General features: G+C 48.7%; 1 protein-coding gene across 6 annotated transcripts in view; it reads right to left on the bottom strand.

Annotated features, from left to right (window-relative positions):
* The window catches only part of ANK2 (ankyrin 2), a 1,987,506-nt gene that overhangs the window by 136,145 nt on the left and 1,830,948 nt on the right, over positions 1-20,413 (bottom strand). The gene's annotated exons all lie outside the window — the stretch shown is intronic.

Raw genomic sequence — 20,413 nt, 5'->3', positions numbered from 1 at the left:
CAACTGCCTCTATTTAACTGTCTCGATAGAAAATGACCAGTAGAGGTCAGTAAAATGCCAGAATTGCTTTCTGCTTGTTCAACTGCCTCTAATTAACTGTCCTGATAGAAAACGACCAGCAGAGGTCAGTAAAATACCAGAATCACCTTAGCATTCTCTAGATTCCAGTCCATAAGAATTGTCTTCCACAAGCCTCTTTAGACAATAATATTTTTTTTAAATCTTGTATTTTCAGTGATATGACCACGGAAGGCCCTGACTTTATATTAAAAACAGAGCTTTGGACTATACCATTTCCCGCTGAAAGGCAATATTTCTCTCCATGTGTTCCTATATCTGGCGTGTCATGCAGTTTGGTGCTTACTTTCCTTCCATGTTAAAGAACAGTAGATGTTTCAGCACACAGGCTAATGTGCTGCATAGCAAATACATATAAGGTCCCAAAGGTGAGACCGACTGCATTGCAAATGCTTGTTATATTTAGGTAGTGGCTGATATTAAGGAGGATGGAAAGACACAAGGCTTTTCTTTACTAAGATATATTATTTGGAGAACAGAGTTAAGGCAGGAAGGAGTATACATGTTTTAATAAACTAGAAGGAGGAGGAGGATGCTAAGCTTGGTGAGGGTGAGGATGAGCACGGACAACATCTGCAAGACCCACCATGATTCATCTCCTTCTGCAAAAATTGTGCATGGGATCGGGTTATTTGGGACTAATGAGGGGCATAAGACACAAACACAGAGGAAATGTGTGTAAACAGAATTGAGTGCTCCACCTTGTTGTTCTTAGTAAATTTACAATAAATTCCACCTTTGCGCTCTGATTTTATGTTCATTTGAACTGCTAACTGGAAAAGAACACTGCCATTGGTACCTGCCTGGTACATTGAAACTACATTTCCCATGAGTCTCTAGCGGCACACAATTCAGATTATAATGTCATAACGTCACTGCGCATGTGCACAGGACTAAAATTAGGCATTGGCAATGCACACATATACCGGGACGTCAACAGCATATTGCTGAGGAGCTAGGAGGAGAGCGGGAATTTCAGTAGGTGCACTGCTGCCATTCGTCCCTTGATGAAATAAGTGATTCTTACCTTGCCGTAAAAATACCTGTTTTACTGATATTCGCCTACAATGCTCTATCTACTTCCCCTTCTTAACTTTGCTATTTGTAATTAAAACAGGACCCTGATGCCTCCCCCATTTGATGTCTTAAGTACAAATCACTGTACTGTGTGACTACATGACCATGCCCCCCTCTTCTCCCATGTGGTAATACCGGATTCCCTAGTTCGGTAAGTCCCTGTTTCAGGATAAAATGCACTACAGCCTGATGGAAGAATAGTTTCATAATGTGCGCTTTGCAGTGTATTTTAAGATGACACTATGTAGGCAAGACGCACCTGGTCTTTTGACCATGTTATCATGCTTTCTAAAAGACTACTCAGCATGAATAGATGGAAACCTGTGTTGAGTGGTGACAGCCCTGCACATCATATATCAAAGACCATAATTGAGTGTTATGTACTTCTTTGACATCAATCTGACTACCATTATTATGGTGGTTTGTTCTTCCATTTTAGGAGTCACAACCTAAAGAACAAGTTACTTACCTTCGGTAACGCTTTTTCTGGTAGATACAATATCTGCCTGTGGATTCCTCACCTTGTGAATATCCCCCTTGCGTCAGCAACATTCGGAATTTTTCTTCGTAGCACACCGGCGTGGACGACGTCACAGGAGCACGGCATCGCGCGCGACTCCGTCTGACGTCACCGACTCCTTATTAGACCCACGTCGGCGTGATGACGTCAGTTCCGCCCTTTTTTCCGTGCCTTCGAGGCACCCGGACTGACCAACGACAGCAAATATGCATATATACAATGTACACAGTACATACAAACCAAAATAGCACACAGTGCATAGCAAAGGCATCAAAACCCAAAATATATACAAACAATAAAACCAGGTATAGCAGAGTGGACAACGGGAGGCGGGTGGGCATGTGAGGAATCCACAGGCAGATATTGTATCTACCAGAAAAAGCGTTACCGAAGGAAAGTAACTTGTTCTTCTGATAGATACATCTGCCGTGTGGATTCCTCACCTTGTGAATAGAGTCCCACAGCAGTCCCCACTCCCGGAGGAGGGTGACTACTCTGCTATACCAGGAAATCTTGGAGAACAGAACGCGCGAAGTGGCCGTCCCTCCTCACCTCGGAATCCAAGCAGTAATGCTTCGCGAAAGTGTGGAGGGAGGCCCAAGTCGCAGCCCTGCAAATGTCCTCAACAGGAACACCTCTAGACAAAGCAGATGTTGCAGACTTTGCTCTAGTTGAATGTGCTCTAATACCCTCAGGAGGGTCATTACCCGCCAGTGAGTAGCAAATCTTGATGCACAGGATGATCCACCTGGAAAGTGTGCGCTTGTGCACCGCTCTGCCCTTCTTGCAGCCAGCAAAACCAATAAACAGCTGGTCATCCATCCGGAAGTCTTTAGTCCTGTCCAGTTAAAAAGACACCGCCCTCTTAGGGTCCAGACGGTGTAATCTCTCTTCCTCCTTAGACGGGTGAGGGGGAGGATAGAAGGTAGGAAGGGTAATGGATTGTCCTAGATGGAAGGGAGTTACCACCTTAGGCAGAAAAGCAGCCCTGGTCCTAAGAACCAGTCTTTCAGCATGAATGGTCAGGAATGGGGGTTTAGAACTAAGAGCCTGAAGCTCACTCACCCTCCTTGCCGAGGTGATTGCTACTAAGAAGACCGTCTTGAAAGACAAAAGCCTCATGGGACACTTGTGTAAGGGTTCGAAGGGAGAAACCATCAAATAGGTTAACACAAGATTCAAATCCCAATGAGGAACAACAAAAGGAGTAGGAGGGAATCTATTAGTGAGACCCTTCAAAAATCTTAAAACCACTGGAGACTTAAAAAGAGAAGGCTGATCCGGCAAACAGAGAAAAGCCGACAAAGCCGAAAGATACCCCTTGACCGTGGCAACAGCAAATCCTTGCTGCGCCAAAGAAAGAGCAAACTGCAAAATGTCAGACAAATGAGCCTTCACCCTACACCAAGAGACAAATTTAGACCACCTATACGAATAAATGGACTTAGTGGAGTCACGCCTGGCAGAAAGAATGACATCCACCACATCGTGAGGGAGAGAAAAGGAATTCAAGTTGCCCCGTTCAATCTCCAGGCATGAAGGTGTAATGTCTGGAGGTGGGGGTGTAGAACCTGCCCCTCCATCTGAGAGAGGAGGTCTGCCCAGTGAGGGAGACGGAGCGGCGGGTGAGAGGAGAGGTGGAGAAGGTCTGTGTACCACACCCTTCTTGGCCAATCCGGGGCGACCAATATGACTTGGGCCCGGTCCTGGCGAATCTTCCTCAGAACCCGAGGAATCAAGGGTCTGGGAGGAAACGCGTAAAGGAGTTGATCTTTCCAACACAACTGAAACGCGTCCCCCAAAGCTCCTTGCATCGGAAACTGGAGACTGCAGAATGACAGGCAGTGAGCATTCTCGCGAGTGGCGAACAAGTCCACCCGAGGAGTCCCCCACATCTGAAAGATGTCGAGAACCACCTCCGGGTGAAGCCTCCACTCGTGGTCGGCAGAAAACTGCCGACTGAGACTGTCTGCACGAACGTTCAGAACTCCGGCCAGATGATTTGCCATCAGACAAATCTGATGGTCCTGAACCCAGGACCAGAGACGCAGAGCCTCTCTGCAGAGACACTGGGACCCTACTCCTCCCTGTTTGTTGATGTACCACATCGCGGTCGTGTTGTCCGTCAGGACCTGAACCGACTGACCGCGAAGGGAAGGGAGGAAGGCCTTGAGCGCCAAACGTATCGCCCGCAATTCTAGAAGGTTGATATGAAGCAACCTTTCCTCTGGAGACCAAAGCCCTTTGACCTCCACGTCCCCCAGATGAGCACCCCACCCGAGAGTGGATGCATCCGTTATCACTGTGGCCACTGATGGAGGAAGTTGAAAAGGCTTTCCTTGTGACAGATTGCATTCCACGCTCCACCAAGACAGATCCGCTGCAGCTTCTCTGGAGATCCTCACTGACTCCCTGAGATCTCCGTTGTGCTGATACCACTGCCTGCGGAGGCACCACTGGAGTGCCCTCATGTGCCAGCGTGCATGGTTGACCAACAGAATGCAAGAAGCCATCAGACCGAGCAGACGAAGGACCTTCAGGACTGGAACAACCGCTCCATTGTAGAATAAAGGAAGCATTTCCTGTATGTCGTGAATCCTTTGAGGTGGAGGGAATGCACGACATACAGTCGTGTCCAGTACCGCACCTATGAACAGGTTACGCTGGGAGGGCACCAGGTGAGACTTGGGTACATTTATCGAAAAACCCAACCTGTGCAACAACTGAGTTGTCTCTTGCAGATGATGAAGCACATTCTCCGGCGACTCCGCCTTGATCAGCCAGTCGTCTAGATAGGGGAACACAGGAATCCCCGATCTTCTGAGATGCGCAGCCACCACTGCCATCACCTTGGTGAAAACTCGAGGCGCAGTAATAAGCCCAAAAGGAAGGACCGCAAACTGGTAGTGCTGCGATCCCACCGTAAAACGGAGATACTTCCTGTGCGACTTCAGAATGGGGATGTGAAAATACGCATCCTGCAAGTCGATCGACACCATCCAGTCTTCTTCCATCAGCGCTTGAAGAACCTGTGCAAGTGTGAGCATTTTGAACTTCTCCTGTTTGAGATACAGGTTCAAAATCCTGAGGTCCAGGATAAGCCGAAGTCTGCCATCCTTCTTGGGTATCAGGAAATACCGGGAGTAGCACCCCTGACCCCTTTCCTGCTCTGGAACCACCTCTATCGCACCTTTTCGGAACAATGCCAGGACTTCTTCCTGCAGGACAAGAAGATGGTCCTCCGAACAATAACCTTGGCAAGGAGGGTAATTGGGAGGGAACTCCTGAAAAGGAAGTACATACCCATTCTCTACGAGATTGAGAACCCAAAGATCTGATGTAACCGATTCCCAATCCCGTAGAAAATGGGTAAGCCGACCCCCTACCGGACCCACATGATCCAGAATGGTGGATCTAGGGCTGCTTTGCTGATGTAGGTGGGGGTTGGGTATTATTGGAGGAAGTAGAGGAAGAGGAGACTTGACGACCACGTCCACGACCCTTCTGTCTACCTCTATAAGATTTGTACAGAGGGTTTTGCTGCTGCTGCTGTTGTTGCTGGCCTTGTCTGAAGGGATGAAAGGAGGATCTACCAAACCCTCTAAACTTCTTAGTGGTAGAACCTCTTATCTGGAGACCCAAAGATCTTGCAGTAGCACGGCTATCTTTGAATCTTTCCAAGGCCACATCTGCCTTCTTCCCAAAAAGGCCTGTCCCATCAAAAGGCAAGTCCAACAACGTGGATTGTACATCCGTAGAGAAATCGGAGGATTTCAGCCATGCTGCCCTTCTGGTGGCAACAGTAGAGCCCATAATCCTGGCAACAGAGTCTGCTGTGTCCATGCCACTCTGAATTACCAAGCGAGCTGCAGCTTGAGTATCGGAGACCACTTTATTAAAGTTCTTCCTATCATCCTCTGGAAGCTTAGATGATAACTGCTTCACAGAGTCCATCAATGCATGGACATATCTCCCCAAAAGGCAAGTAGCATTAGTAGATTTTAGAGCCATGCTACCGGAGGAGAAAATCTTCTTTGCAGACTTATCCAACTTTTTAGAGTCCTTATCTGCTGGCACCTGAGGAAAAGAACCTGCAGACCTGTTGGAACAAGCGGCCTGTACCACTAGACTCTCTGGTGAAGGATGTGAAGAGAGAAACTCGGGGTCACCAGGTGCCACTCTGTAGCGTCTTGCTACAGACCTTGAAACAGCAGGAGCAGTCAATGGTCTCTTCCAGACCTCCATTATCGGTTCAGTTAAAGCCTCAGTAACTGGAAGTGTAGGCTCTATAATAGAAGAAGGAGAGTGTAAAACCTCTGTGAGGATGTTAGGTTTGTACTCAACAGTAGGTAAGGTCAGATTGAGTAGATCTGCAGCCTTTCTAATAACTACATGGTAGGGTGCCACGTCCTTAGATGGTGCATCAGAAACTGATGGTAAACCCCACTCAGGAGAGAGTTCCAGACCACTAGCACTATGTAGGTCTTCAAAACAGTCCCCTTGATCTAGAAGTTCACCTTCTTCTACATCAGAATCTTCATACCTCTTCTCCTCCAAGAGATGCTGAGCCCTGCGTCTCGACCATTCCATACGAACCGAAGTCGATGGATCCGGTAACGACTCCGACGGAGCCGGATCCGACGTCGAACGAGGAGCCGGGGCAGCTGGAGGACGAGACTCACGGACCGGCGTGGTACCTCGATCCAAATTACGAGGTCGATCCGGAGCCGGCGAAGCCGTATGCGGAGTCGATGACCTCGGTGGAGCCGTACCGAGCCAAGGTGTAAAAGGCGCCGGCATAAACGGCATAAAAGGAGCTGGGGCGTAACTTTGAGGAATGCCCAAGTTGTAAGACAATGGACCCATGGGACCAGCCGGTGCACCAGTGGGGTACATTGCTCTCGAATAAACTCCAAACATCGCATTAAGGAAATTCGAGGGGTCCTGCCCTGGACCAGGGAAGGGAGGGTACGAACCTACTGGATGTTCTGAAGGAGGTTGCTCCGACATCGGTTAATTCCGATCCTCTTGATCTACAGGGGCTTCTACCGGAGTCGGAGCTCGAGGAACTTCCTGTTCTTCTTCATGCTCCGAAGAATGGTGTGACACCGGATCCGGTTCTTGTTCCCGAGCCGGGGAACCTCCGAGAGACTGCAAGGGAGGAGATACGAAGTCCTTATGATGCTTACGAGACTTCTTCTTCGAATCCGAAGACTCCTTCCCAGAATGATGTCTTGAGCTGTGTTTTCGCCTCTTATGCTTCCTCTTCGAGGAGCTCGAAGCATGACCCGAAGCCGACTTGGATCCAGACCTCGACCACTCTCTGGATCTCGACCTCGCTCTGGACCTCGAAGCCGACCTCGACTTCGAACGCGACTTCTGTCTCGACTTTGAGCGTCTCGACGTCGACCTAGAAGATCTCCCAGGCTCTCTTCCCTTTACCTTCGCAAGAAGAAGTTTTGCTTTACGTTCTCGTAACGCCTTAGGATTCATCTTGAAGCAGGATCGACAGTTCTTAACATCGTGGTCCGATCCAAGACACCATAAGCAATCGTTATGAGGATCGGTGATCGACATCATACGAGCGCAAGACCCACATTGCTTGAATCCTGTCTTCCTCGACGACATTCTCGACGAAGAAGGAATAATCAAAGATGAAATATTAACACTATAACAGTAGAAGATACAAAGTATCGCAGAAGATCCCAGAAACCGTTAGCGTCGACGACGCGGAAAAAAGGGAACTGATGTCATCACGCCGACGTGGGTCTAATAAGGAGTCGGTGACGTCAGACGGAGTCGCGCGCGATGCCGTGCTCCTGTGACGTCGTCCACGCCGGCGTGCTACGAAGAAAAATTCCGAATGTTGCTGACGCAAGGGGGATATTCACAAGGTGAGGAATCCACACGGCAGATGTATCTATCAGAAATACTGCATTTTAGACGAGTGATAACTTATTATGCATGCATGAGTGTGTCGCATGTTGGTGGGGAGTGGTGAGCTGCTGATGGTGTAGGAAGTTCAGACCAGTGCTCCCGCTGGAAAAGGCCCATCCAGCACCATCCTGACACCATATCCCTGCGCATGGGGAAATAAAGAGGTGAGCTGCATGCATTGACCCCCGGGGCTCCAAATCTGACACTCCACAAACACCTCTGAGGCAAACGTTCTGATCAGAGCCAACCTCAGCAGAACAGTGAGGCAGCGTCTGCAAAATGGGAGCTGTGATCGTGGGGCCATAGCTCGGGGGACTGTGCTGTGAGACGGGGATCAGAACAAGGTGTTGGCCCAAGAAGCTCAGAGGGAGCCTCGTAGACTTCCTCCCCTGGGGCCCGACTCACTGGCTGCCTAGAGACTGGTAGGAGGAGCAGGCGTAATGCCTGTGGGTGCACCTAACGTAGCTGAGGGAGGAGCGGACCGGCCCGACGCCAGCAGAACTTATGTGACTGCTCCGGACCTCCACTGGAAAGGCCCCATGCAACAGATGATCAACGGGAGAGAAGCATGAAGAGTCCTGACCATGGTGCCTGCCGCAGATGAAAGCCCTCCGTTTTCGAGGAGCTGGTGTGCAGGGGCACAAGGCCGCCAAGGTAGACTCTTGGCCTGCTCCCCCCCTCCCCCCTCCTCCAGCGAGACCGAAGAGAGATCAGGCTGTAACGCCCCTGGGGGCCCTCTGCAGGCCCTGCAGCAGCAGAGCAGAGATGGAGGGCTGCCGGCTGGTGCTGCCTCTGCATTATGAGGTGGAGCCCTTCTGCAGCCTATGGAACTGAGACCCTGTGGGCCGGGGTTATTAGCAACGCACCAAGAACACTACCCCCAAAGAGATGTCGGACTGGGGAGGCATCCCTCTGGGGGCTGGGAGGCCGCTCTTCCAAAGAGGTTGAAAGTGATGGAGAGTGGGCCCCACCCCAAAGCAACCGGGGTCCTATGCAGTGGCCAGTAATGCGGCCAATCATTAATGCAGCACACTGCGTAGTACCCCTAGACACTTATTGCTCTTCTGTCCCTTCACTCACTACTCCCAAACTTGTTGCAGTGGGGGCATAGAGGAGCTATGGAGGGGTTACTCAGTGTGAGGTGGACGGAGACAGAAGGACCGTACTGGGCCCCTGTACTATGAATCTAGGCCTCTACTACATACGCTGTGCGGCTGGCGCAACTGCTCTGGAAGCTGAGTCGGTGCCAGACCCCTGCCAACCAGGACCGGAGAAAACTGGCCAATGATATATATGGGCCCCTGGCACAATTTCCAGAGGGCCATTACTGGATGCTGTCTTCTGGGCGACCACTCTGCTGGGGTTGGATGCCAGGGATCACTGAATTTGCTGACCCCCAAGATCCCGCATGGAGGGTGTCCGGCTTGATGTCCCCCCACTTCCCTTCCACAGGCCTGATGTGAAGCACGGCATGGCAGCAGAGTGAGGGAACAGAGGAGTGCCCATCTTGGGGCCAGAGGCACAGATTATGTCCCCCGCTGCAGTTGGAGCCCTTCTTCCTCCGCAGTCGCAGAGCCCCACCTTCCTTGGGCTGACACAGGGAGATTGTGTTAACCGATCCAGAGGACCTCTCTGCTGCAATGGGGAAGATCACTAGAAGAAAAGACCTTGAGGCAGAGTGTGTGTTAGCGGAAGAGTAACCCAAAACTCTGAAGGGAGATGGCAACCGGACAGTGCAGCCCGGTCCCCATGAGGGCCACATTCTTCAGGACATTCTGCAGGCTATTATCTCCTCTAGGGAACTGTTGGTAGCTAAGACAGACACTTTAGGAGCAGACATGGGCATCCTGAGAGATAATCCCCGCCGGTTGGTGGAGCACGTCTCCAAGGTGGAGAAAACCCTGATGGAGGTGCCCTCAATGCTGGCTGACGTGACTGAGCTGATGGCTGCAATGGAGGCGATGGTTCGAACACAGGAAGTCTGTGCTTAAGACGCACAAAACAGATTGTGCCGCAACAAAATAAGAATGGTGGGACTGCCAGAGCGCATTGAAGGGAAAAATATGATGGACTACTTGGAGAGATGGTTCAGTGAGGAGGTCGCGATGGAAGGCCTCTGCCAGTTCTTTGCCCTGGCGTGGGCAGCAACCTTTCTGTGGAGAATAGCACGGTTTGGATCTTTCTCGACTTTTCACTGGAAGTACAGCAACAATGCTCTACGTTTCAGGAAGTCCAAGTAAGACCCAGGCAGATGAATGTACCTTATGCAATGTTATTCCTGGCCCGGCTATGAGCAATGACACAATAGATGACATGGTTCTTCTGGGCCCCAGAGGAGGTATGGAAATGGATAGACCGGCGGGCCCCGGAGGAGGTATGGAAATGGATAGACCGGCAGCAGGTGCTAAGCCGGCGGCCCTGGAAGGACCACCCCGCAGGGCCAGATCACAACGGCGACTCAACAAACAGCACGGTGGCCTCATTCCAGGCAGAGACACAGTTCGAGTGCCGGAGAGTAATGGAAGCAGTAACGTCAATGAGGAGTGGGGGAGCAAGCCCCCAGTCCCAGGTTGAAGAAGACAGGGCGCAGAGCCCTAATTCAGATGGCAGACACAGCTCCTCCATCGAAACAGACACTGAACTGCGGGCGGAGAAGCCTGGGGCATCAAATGAGATTATATGAACCTATTACTCTTTTGGCATGGTATACCAGCAATGTCTGCGCGAAAGTGTGTTTTGAGCCGAGATGTGCTTGTGTGCTGGTAATATTTAGCATATCCCCCAGACCACAAATGTGATAAATGCTGGATGGGAGGAACCCAAGAGGGAATCACCATACAACCACACCGCTAATTAAGAGTTACCCGTGGGACTTTATGTGAGTGATTTATGATAGTTACATTGTTTGGATGAGAGGTAGTAGCTTACTTGTCCTGGGGAGTGGGAGCTGGGATGTATGGTTCAAATTGTTAGAATGGGGATGCATGAGTCAAAATCTATTTGTTTTTTTCTCATTAGATGGCAATGGACTACTATTGTTCTGTGGTTGGGCTACACTCAGAGGGTGGCTAACTTTGATGGATTGTGATTCTGAAATATGACTACACAGCCAATAAACTGTCATCTTGGAACATCAGGAGAATGAACACAATGACAAAACGGTACAAAGTGTTTTCCTATTTGAACAGGAGAGGGATACATATTCCACTGATACAAGAGACTCACCTCACAGCAAAGAAGGGGGCAGCACTACACAAGTGATGGAGTGGTCACGCCTACTACACCACTTTTTCAGCTTATGCAAGGGACACATTGATCTGGATTTGCTCTGGGGTTCCTTTACAGCATACAGGGGATCCTGTGGATCCAGAGGAAGGTATGTGGGGGTGACGGGCCAGCTCAAGGGTAGAGTTGTAGCATGACCTATATGCCCGAACGTAGATCAGGGAACTTTCCGAGGCACATTGGCTCCTTTACTCCTGGTGCCAACTACACCCACAAATTAGAGACTATTCTTTTTTTTCCAGCTTACATAACTTTCATATGCAGCTGGACACATTCCTCTGCACCCTTGACATACATAACCTTGTAATGTAGAATACCTGGCCCATACCATCTCGGACCACAATGCAATGTTATTAAAGCTGAGATGGAAGTGTCTCATTTAATGTGCCCCTACCTGGGGATTGAAGCCTGGGTCATTGGAGGATCCCATGTTCCGAGAAGAGATAGGGACCGAAGCAAGAATTACTTTGAAAATAACAGTGGCTCAGCGTCTTCTCCATTAGCGCAGTGCGATGCCTTCAAGACGGTGATAAGGGGAGTCATGGGGGTCAGGGGTACATTATTGCAGGAGGTCATGCAAGCAGAGCAGAAATTACGAACGATGAAGCAGACCAGGCTGGGACCCAGAGGTCCAACAGACACTACTGGACACTAAACAGAAAGTAGCAGATCTGATAGAAAGACTCAGCTGCTTCAACTATAAGCAATATATGGTGAGGTCTCATGTGGAGGGGGACCATACTCGTTCCCTGCTGGCTTGGCTAGCCAACCCGGCGAAGAGGGGCTCGAAAACTGTTGAATCCCTAAGGACAATGCCAATCGGTTATATAGGCAAGAGGAGATCAACAATCACTTCCTGTAACTCTACATAAGCCTCGCAAGCTATGATGAAGATTCCTACATGCCTATCTCACACCACTCCATCTCACTGCCCTCACACAGGATGAAGCCAAAGAATTGTGGAGTGTGATCACAGCTCAGGAGATCATAGCGCCAATAAGGAGGTTGGCACGAGGAAAGAAGCCGGGGTCAGATGGACTCCAGGCTGAGTTCTATGTGACATATGCCACCGAACTAGCCCCCAAATTAGAGGTCCATTACCAAACGGCTAAGGACATAGGCCACTTGCCAGACTCCATATAAGAGGCGCTGGTGGTACCTCTATTGAAGTTAGGGAAACCAGAGTATGACTGCAAGTCCTATAGACCGCTGTTGATGCTTAACATCAATTACAACATTCTGAACAAAATACTAACCTCTAGACTGTTCACCCTTATGCCTAAACAAGTGCACCCTGAATGGAGGTTTCTCTATGGTGTGATGACCTGGATGCAGCTGGGTCGGGGCTTCTTAGCTGAGGGGAGAATAGTTTATTATTAAGGTCCAATTTTTAAATCAACTGTTATTATTCAAACATCCATTATTTACATCTGAAAGAATTTTAGAGCATAATATAATGGTTCTTGAACCTGGAATAGCTACATCCCTTACATACACGATTGTACCTTAATGGATCAAGAACAATAATAATTAAGACTTGGACCTTAATCTTTTAATGTAATTGCCCAGGCATTTTTCTGCAGGGCAGTATCAGTTTGATAATGTGTAGCACAACGTTTTTGACCTTGAATATCTATACCCCTAATATATGCAATGCACTTTAATGGTTCAAGAGTGATTATAATTTGCTCTAAAATGCTTTCAGATGTAAATAATGGATGCTTAAATAATAATTCATATACAAATCGGACCTTAATAATAAACTGTTCACACCACAGGTCATATTTTGCCTTCAAGGAGAGTGCATACACCTTTACAAGTCACTAATGTAAATATAGATAAAAGACTAATTATGAATACCTTAATAATAGGTAAATAGGAATAGGAATGCATGATAATAGGAGGTAAAAACAGATAACTAATTAATCACAATCACCAGCTCAAAATAGGAGGGCATTAGTTGGTTATTCAGTGCACACCAGTGCACTCAAGGTATACCACTACAGGGAGCATAGTATCAATTTATCTTATGGCTTTAATATTGATTTAATTTGGACAATCACTTCCAAGTAGTAGAACACACTGGTGTTTAGGAGAACACATGATGGTAATTATTTCAGTAATGAGCTCATTGTAGGGCACACTAGTGATGATTTCATACTTAAATGATATGTAAAGGAACCTCTATGTAATGATTTGTTTATTTTAAAAATGACAGACTTAAAAAAGCCCCATGCGAGCAAGCCACTGAAGGGGTGAAACACGTGTTGACTGATTCTGTTCAAATGAAGATATTATATTAACATCTGTTTTTGTTTAATTGGAGATATAATAATTCAATAAAACGATTTATAAACATCAACACCTATTGATGGATTATGATTTTCAAGAAAATGTTACTAAAAAGATGAGTCAAAATAACCTTGAAGGTAACCAATATTTGTTTTTACTCGGATACAAAACAGTACAAAGAAGTAAAAAATGTTAGGGAAACATCACACTTAACACTTTATACTAAATATTTCTAATAGTGGTTGTGTGGTCATCTGATGGTGGGTATCTGGTGGGTATGTGGGTGTATGATAATGGGTATGTGGTCATAAATGATGGCAGGTGCCTGGCTGTGTGACAAGAAGAGGCGCTATGATGGTAAATGTGTTGCCATGTAATTCTAGGAATGAGGGCGGTTGGTCTGAGTGTAGGCACTTGATTGTGGGTGCGCTGGTGTATAATGAAAAGTTTATGGTCATGTGGTGGTTGTGTTGGTGGACACTGTATGAACGTGGTCATATGATAAACACATATGTTGGCTATGTGAGTGCATGCTGTAGCTGTGTGGCTTTAGAATGGTGGGTACCTGATGATGGACGCATGCCTGTAGGTGTGTTACTATTTGATGATGGGGTTGTAGTTGTCTCATGGTGGGTGGGTGCCAACTACTGGATGCAACAGTTGCACTTTCTTCTCTTACTGAGGCTACCAGACGTAATGGTGACTCCTTTCTGTGGGTATTGGGTTTGCTTATACAGCATTACTTTGTTGTGGAAGCAACAGGTATGTATCTGAAGGGCAACTATATAGAAGAAACTAGAGCATATTACAGTCAGATGCACTATTCCAGGTGTTGCAGTGATGAAGGAGTGGACAAAAAAAGGATGCTATTTCCTGTTTCTGCAGCATAGAGAAATGGGAAAGGAGCCCTCTTGTGCTGAGGTTATGGATCAGATGAAGTTACAAAAATGGTGTTAGAGGAAAGGTGGGAAGTAAATAACATATTGCAGTTGGAAGGACACATAGTTCTGATAGCTCCCAAAATGAAGACAAAAGATGCAATGGTCTGAGTTTGTTAAAGATTGCTCTGTTGGGGGCGTGGCTAGCCGTAAACTGAGATGGCCACTCTGGGGTAGAGCTTCGGTCGGCCGTCGGATAATTCCCTGCAAAGATCCGCTACATAGATCCAGTCTGACCAGAACCATCGAAGTCAGAAGAGTGCCTCGAGCCACAGATCACCCGCAACTATCCAAGAGGCGATTTAAGCATCGGACGCCGGTGCCAGCATCAATTCTATTCCGCAGCCGCGCGGCCTGTGCTGCGGCTTGAACACAAGCTGGGAGCCGTTGGCCCGGGATGCTAATTGAGGCTGCCGGATTGCCCTGCCGTGGGAAGGCACGGCATGTACCCGTGTGGATCCGCCAGAATCCACTGAGCTGTGCTCTGGTCTGCCGGTGAGTTGCATCAGACCGGGGCGCCCCGCTTAAAGCAACTGGGCTGAGCGGACTGCGTGGGACAGTACTGCTAATGCTCTTAGTGCCAAGTAAGGGCTAGGAGATGTCCTCTGCAGCTTTGTCACCCCGTCAGTGGGGATAATGTGGGGACCCATGGACGCCTAGGAGCCAGTGAGGCCAATTCTTCTAGACTGGATCTCCCCCTCCTCCGTTTTAACTCACCAGTGGCGAGCAGTGACGCTCCTTGAACTTCCCGGTGCATAGATACCTGGGCGGCATTGACCCCGGGAAGGAACCCCACGAGGCCCAGACTGCGCCGCTACACACTTCACCAGTCGCCATTTTGAGATGCACGCGCAGCAAGGACAAGTGCCCAGCAGCTGCAAGACGTTCTGCGGTGTGCTCACGCTCCCCCTGGATATCCTTACTTTTGCCGTTTTCCGCTTGAGTTGGAGGAGCGGGCACGCAATGGCCACATCAAGGGGCCCCAAGCCATCCAGTCTCCAAAAATTGTCAACTTCGAATCCGGAGACGTATAGGTGACGCAAATGGAGGAGGGTATGAAACGGCAGTCCACGGACGAAGGCCCGACGCTGGCGGACATAATGGAGATGGTACAGGAAGTCCGCACGGCACTGGAGCTCAAAATTCATACTGTCTCCATAGATGTCAACTTGATCCGTGCTGATCGAAGAAAAATGGGAGACCGAGTCACGTCAAATGAAGGGTCCATCGCTATGCTTACGACCTACATCACACGCCTGGAATCGGTGGTCAAGACTTTGCAAGCCCAGACTACTGACCTCGAAGCCCGGCTAGAAGATTATGAAGGGCGCGCAAGAAGAAACAACGTCCGCATTTTAGGAGTTCCCGAATGGGCGGAGGGGCCGGCTACTGATCTTTTTGTGGAAGACTGAATCCAAAATCATTCGCAACCTCGGTACCTTTCCAACTACTTCTCCGTCAAACGTGTCCACAGAGTGCCGGGGGGGGGTGCCTTCAAAGCCGGGTGCTACCCCTCGTCCCATCTTGGAGCGAATCTTCTATTTTCGGGACCGCAACGTCATCCTCCAGGCCGCTTGGAATGGTCCACCCTTAAAATACGAGAATTGCAGCATAACCTTTTTTCCAGACTTCACTCACAAGGTGCAGTTGAAATGTCGCTCCTTCCTGGAAGTCAAACGTGCTCTTCGGGGGTATAATTTGAAGTACGCTATACTTTTCATAGCAAAGCTGGGGGTGCAGGTGGACGGCAAATCGCTGTTCTTTCAGTCCCCTGAGGAGACCTGGGACTGGTTAGAGAGGTGGAGATCAGCTTCGGACCTGGACGCTCCTTCCCGAGACCACACACTAGACTCCGACCGTCCTCCAGGGAGACTTAATTGACCTTGGATGGTGAAGGTAGCAAAGTAATCGATGTATTTTGAGACTCATTCCTTGTACCTTGTAGGTGACTGTGACATGGTTTGAGCCTCTGGGTCCTATTCCTGGGGCGCTGTGGTAGAGATTTGTTTGTTAAGTGCACACTGGGCTATGTATATTTGTTTTTAGGTGATATTTTTGGTACACCTTCAGCCCACTCGAAACAGACTCTTGGAGTGAATGGAACTGAAGAGATTTGGTTTATTGAGGTGCTCGGGATCATAGGCTCCCACTTAAAGTTGCTCGTTCTTTAGAGCTAGATTCTGGGCAGATATATGGTTCTTTTGGGGGAAGAGGGTCGAACCTGGGACACGTTGGTTAAGTAGCATTTCCCTCTAATCAGGTTCTTTATGGGTAACCAAGCGCTCTGCAAATTGGGGTTGTGGGCAGTTTTACGTCCACGTTGCAGGGAGGCAGGGAGGGTGGGGGGACCCAGGACGTTCTACAATGGGGATTGTTTGGTTTTTGTTTTCTGTTTTAAGCAATCTGTCTGTGATGCTCATGTACATTGATACAATGGTAGCTGATGCATATGACAACTCTATCTATATTGCCTGGTTTAGGGCCCTAGTGTGTAATGTAATTTGTTGGTCCCAGTGGGAGGTGGGGGCTCATGTTCCAAGATCCTAATGGGTGACACTCCTACATTCTCCACTCCCCGGAGTCGAATTCAACTGATTACCTGGAATGTTAATGGTTTAGGAGATCGGATCAAAAGGGGGTTAGTCTTACAATATTTGAAACAGCACTCCCCAGACCATATACAGCTTGAGGAGACACACATACAGGGCATCACATATAAGGCACTGAACTGCTGGGGCTACAAACTGCTCGCCAATGCGGGTTACACTAGGGGATCCAGGGGGGTGGGTATCCTTGCAAGGTCTTCCCTTTCAGGTTAAAAAAGTCACACACGACCCAGATGGACGATTTATCACCGTCTCTGGGGATTGGGAGAGTAGATCTCTCAATGTGACCTCCCTGTATATTCCCCCTAAACTTCACTCTGCCACCCTGACCGCCTTGGGCTCACACCTGTTAAATTTACCTGATGGAGATACGGTATTGGGGGGATTGTAACGCCGCCATGACTCGAAGAACTAGACCGCTTGCCTTCTCGCATATCTGAGTCGCAGGGGAAATTGCTCTCGGAATTCTAATCGGCTCATGGACTGATTGACCCGTGGCCTACTCTCCACCCCTCAGATCGGGAGTATACCTTCCTTTCCGGAGTCCATAGGAGTCTGTACCTTATTGATTATGTTTTCTGCCATGCCTCCCAGCTTTCCATGTTTGGCGACATTTCCTTTTTAGTCAGGGGCATATCTGATCATTCCCCTATCCTGGCGCATTATGGTGGGGCTCCTCCATGTTCACAGAGAGATGGCCCTTAACCCTTGGTATCTCAAAGTACCAAACATATGAGATAAGTTGATAAAGGCCACGTCCGACTATTTTGCAGAAAATGAGGGCTCCGTTGATTCAGATGTCACGCTGTGGGAGGCATATAAGAGGGTGATTGGTGGGTGTGGGTGGCAGGTCACCGTAAGGAAAAACGTAAGCGGCTAGAAGAGATTGAATAAGAAGTGGCTACTCTTGAACGTGATCTTGTTACATCTGGTTCCCCCGATACTTCGCATAAGCTTGCAGTGAAACAGAAGGAATACCACAATATCGCTAGTGAGGCAGCCGGGGCACACTATCGTTTGACCCAGTATAGGGTATATGAAATAGGGGATAAAGCCAGTAAGTTGTTGGCATGGTTAGATAAGCGAGAAGCAGCCAACAGGTGGGTGTCTGAAATTGTAGCTCTGGATGGAGAGACATGGCGATCGGGACGAAATTGCAGAGACTTTCGCCGATCATTTTGAACGTTTCTATGTCCCTACTTCTACTTCTACCCAGGAGGAAGCCGCCGACTTGCTTTCCATCCTCTCCCTACCGAGCTTAGACCTCCAGGATGCAGAGGACCTTGACGCTCCCCTCGATTCCGAGGAGGTGTCGAAGGCTATTGGGGCCTTACATTCTGGGAAGGCCATGGGACCTAGTGGTCTCCCAATCGAGCTCTACAAAGCGGACTCATGAGTTATAGCTTAGCATCTCCTGCGAATGTACGATGAAAGTGTCGAACATGGGATCCTCACTGAGATACAACGCTTGGCTAATATAGCAGTTATATACAAGGGAGGGAAACCCCGAGATCAATGTGGCTCCTATCGACCGATTTTCCTTCTCGACCCGGAGGTCAAAATCCTGGCTAAACATTTGGCTCTTCGCCTGTCACCCCATCTACATAAATTGATCCACCCACACCAATCAGTCTTTATGCCAACCAAAAATACAGCACTCAATCTTCGCCGCCTCTTCGAAGTGTTGGGCAGGGCCTCTACCATACAAGAAGATGTGATAATTTTGTCCCTCGGTGCTAAAATGGCATTTGATATGAAGGAACGGCCCTTTTTATTTGCCTCCTTGGAGAGATATGGTTTTGGTAAACGCTTCATGACCTGGATGCGTTTATTATATTCCAAGCCCTTGGCCCGCGTTCCAGTCAATGGAGGCAGGTTGGCGACTTTCGAACTGGGGAAGGGCACGAGGCAGGGCTGTCCCCTGTCACCGCTGCTCTTTGCATTAGCACTGGAGCCCTTAGCGGTATGGTTAAGATGGGACCCGTCCATCCGTGGACTAAATTGGGCGCCGGACTGGTTGAATAGAATATCCCTCTATGCGGATGATATTCTTTTGTATTTAGCCAAGCCCTGGTCTTCGTTGCACTCAGTGCTCCATATCCTGGCCCTTTTCCGGAAATACTCGGGCTACACTATTAATTGGCATAAATCCTTAATATATGTCCTCAGTGGAAATCCTCCACAGCTCCCCCGGGGTTGTACGGCCGGTATTGTCATGGAGGGATTCCGTTATTTGGGTATCTACGCCACGACCGACAAGGATACTTTCCATTGGAGAAACCTCTTTCCTCCTCTACATCGTCTTCGAGCGGATGTGCAACATTGGAGAGGGCTGCCTCTTCCCCTACTTGGGAGGGACACCCTTTTTAAAATGATGGCACTCCCCCGCTTTCTGTATGCCCTGCAGAATACACCATATCCAGACTCTACGCATTATTTTTTAATGATTGATTCAGAGGTCTGCTCCCTGTTATGGAATGGCGGCACTCCCCGGATTGCATTGGATAAACTCCTACGTAGTTGGTATGATGGTGGTATTGCTCTCCCTGCAATTAAAACATATTACTGGGCCTCTCAGTTGGTGGTCCTCAATCACTGGGCCCATCGTCCTGTGACGGATCCAGCATATAGAATGGACTGTTTTAATATGAAGACAGGTAATTATATGAGGGCACTCTACGGCGGGCCCCAGCATGTACCTATATTTCCGCCCGCCTCCAGCGCAGTTTCCATTTGGCAAGCAGCTACCACCGGGCTGGGCTGGAAGGGTAAAATTACACGAGTTACCCCATTATTGGAATCATGTCATCTAGGGACGTTGTCAAACCATCCCAGATTTGATAAATGGGAACTTATTGGTCTCTATGCAGTCGGAGACATTTGTTTTTGTTTTTCATGAGTTACAAGCTAAATAACAGGTGCGTGAGAGGGAAACATTCCGCTACCTACAAGCATGTAGCGCACTCACCAAAGCCATCCCCAAAGGCTCGGATTTCCCCATTTCATCACCTTTAGAAGATAGACTCCTACCGGATAAGGCTATTTCCTTAACTTATCGTAAGATACTTAATAATCTGCCAGAACCACTCGATAAATTCGCAAGAAATGGGAGGCCAACTTAGGGGACATACCGGATGAGGATTGGAGGGAGGCCCTGGCATCTTCTAGGGAAGTGGCCATCAGGTCCCAATTTAAATTTATTCAACTGAAACTATTACATAGAGCCTATTATACCTCCACAGCTCTGGTTAAGATGGGATTGACAACCTCCCCACTCTGCACCCGTGCTTGTGGTGTCGTAGGCACTTTTCTACATCAATGGTGGGACTGCCCGGTTCACCAACACTACTCGAATGAATATATCCATGATGTCCCGAATATGTCGGAAATCGATAGGGCTTTCCCCTAGGCTCTGTCTCTTGAACATCTGGGACGTCACAGACCTTAAGCGCACCGAACTAATGTGGTTCTCTCTGGGCTGTATTGTAGCAAAGAAGAACATTGCCAGAACATGGAAGGGAGAAGTCGTGCCCCGCCGTACAGACTGGGCTGCAGATATGGATTGGTGCATGCAAGCCGAGAGGGTGATATATGAAGGTAGGGGCTGTCCGGGCAAATGGACTATACTATGGGGCCCATGGAATGAATATAGAGGACTCTTATGTACCCCCTTTGCAGAT

The sequence above is a fragment of the Lissotriton helveticus genome, chromosome 2_1, assembly GCF_964261635.1.
Source record: "Lissotriton helveticus chromosome 2_1, aLisHel1.1, whole genome shotgun sequence".
Classification (NCBI taxonomy): Eukaryota; Metazoa; Chordata; class Amphibia; order Caudata; family Salamandridae; genus Lissotriton; species Lissotriton helveticus.
This window is presented reverse-complemented; position numbering and strand designations above follow the sequence as displayed.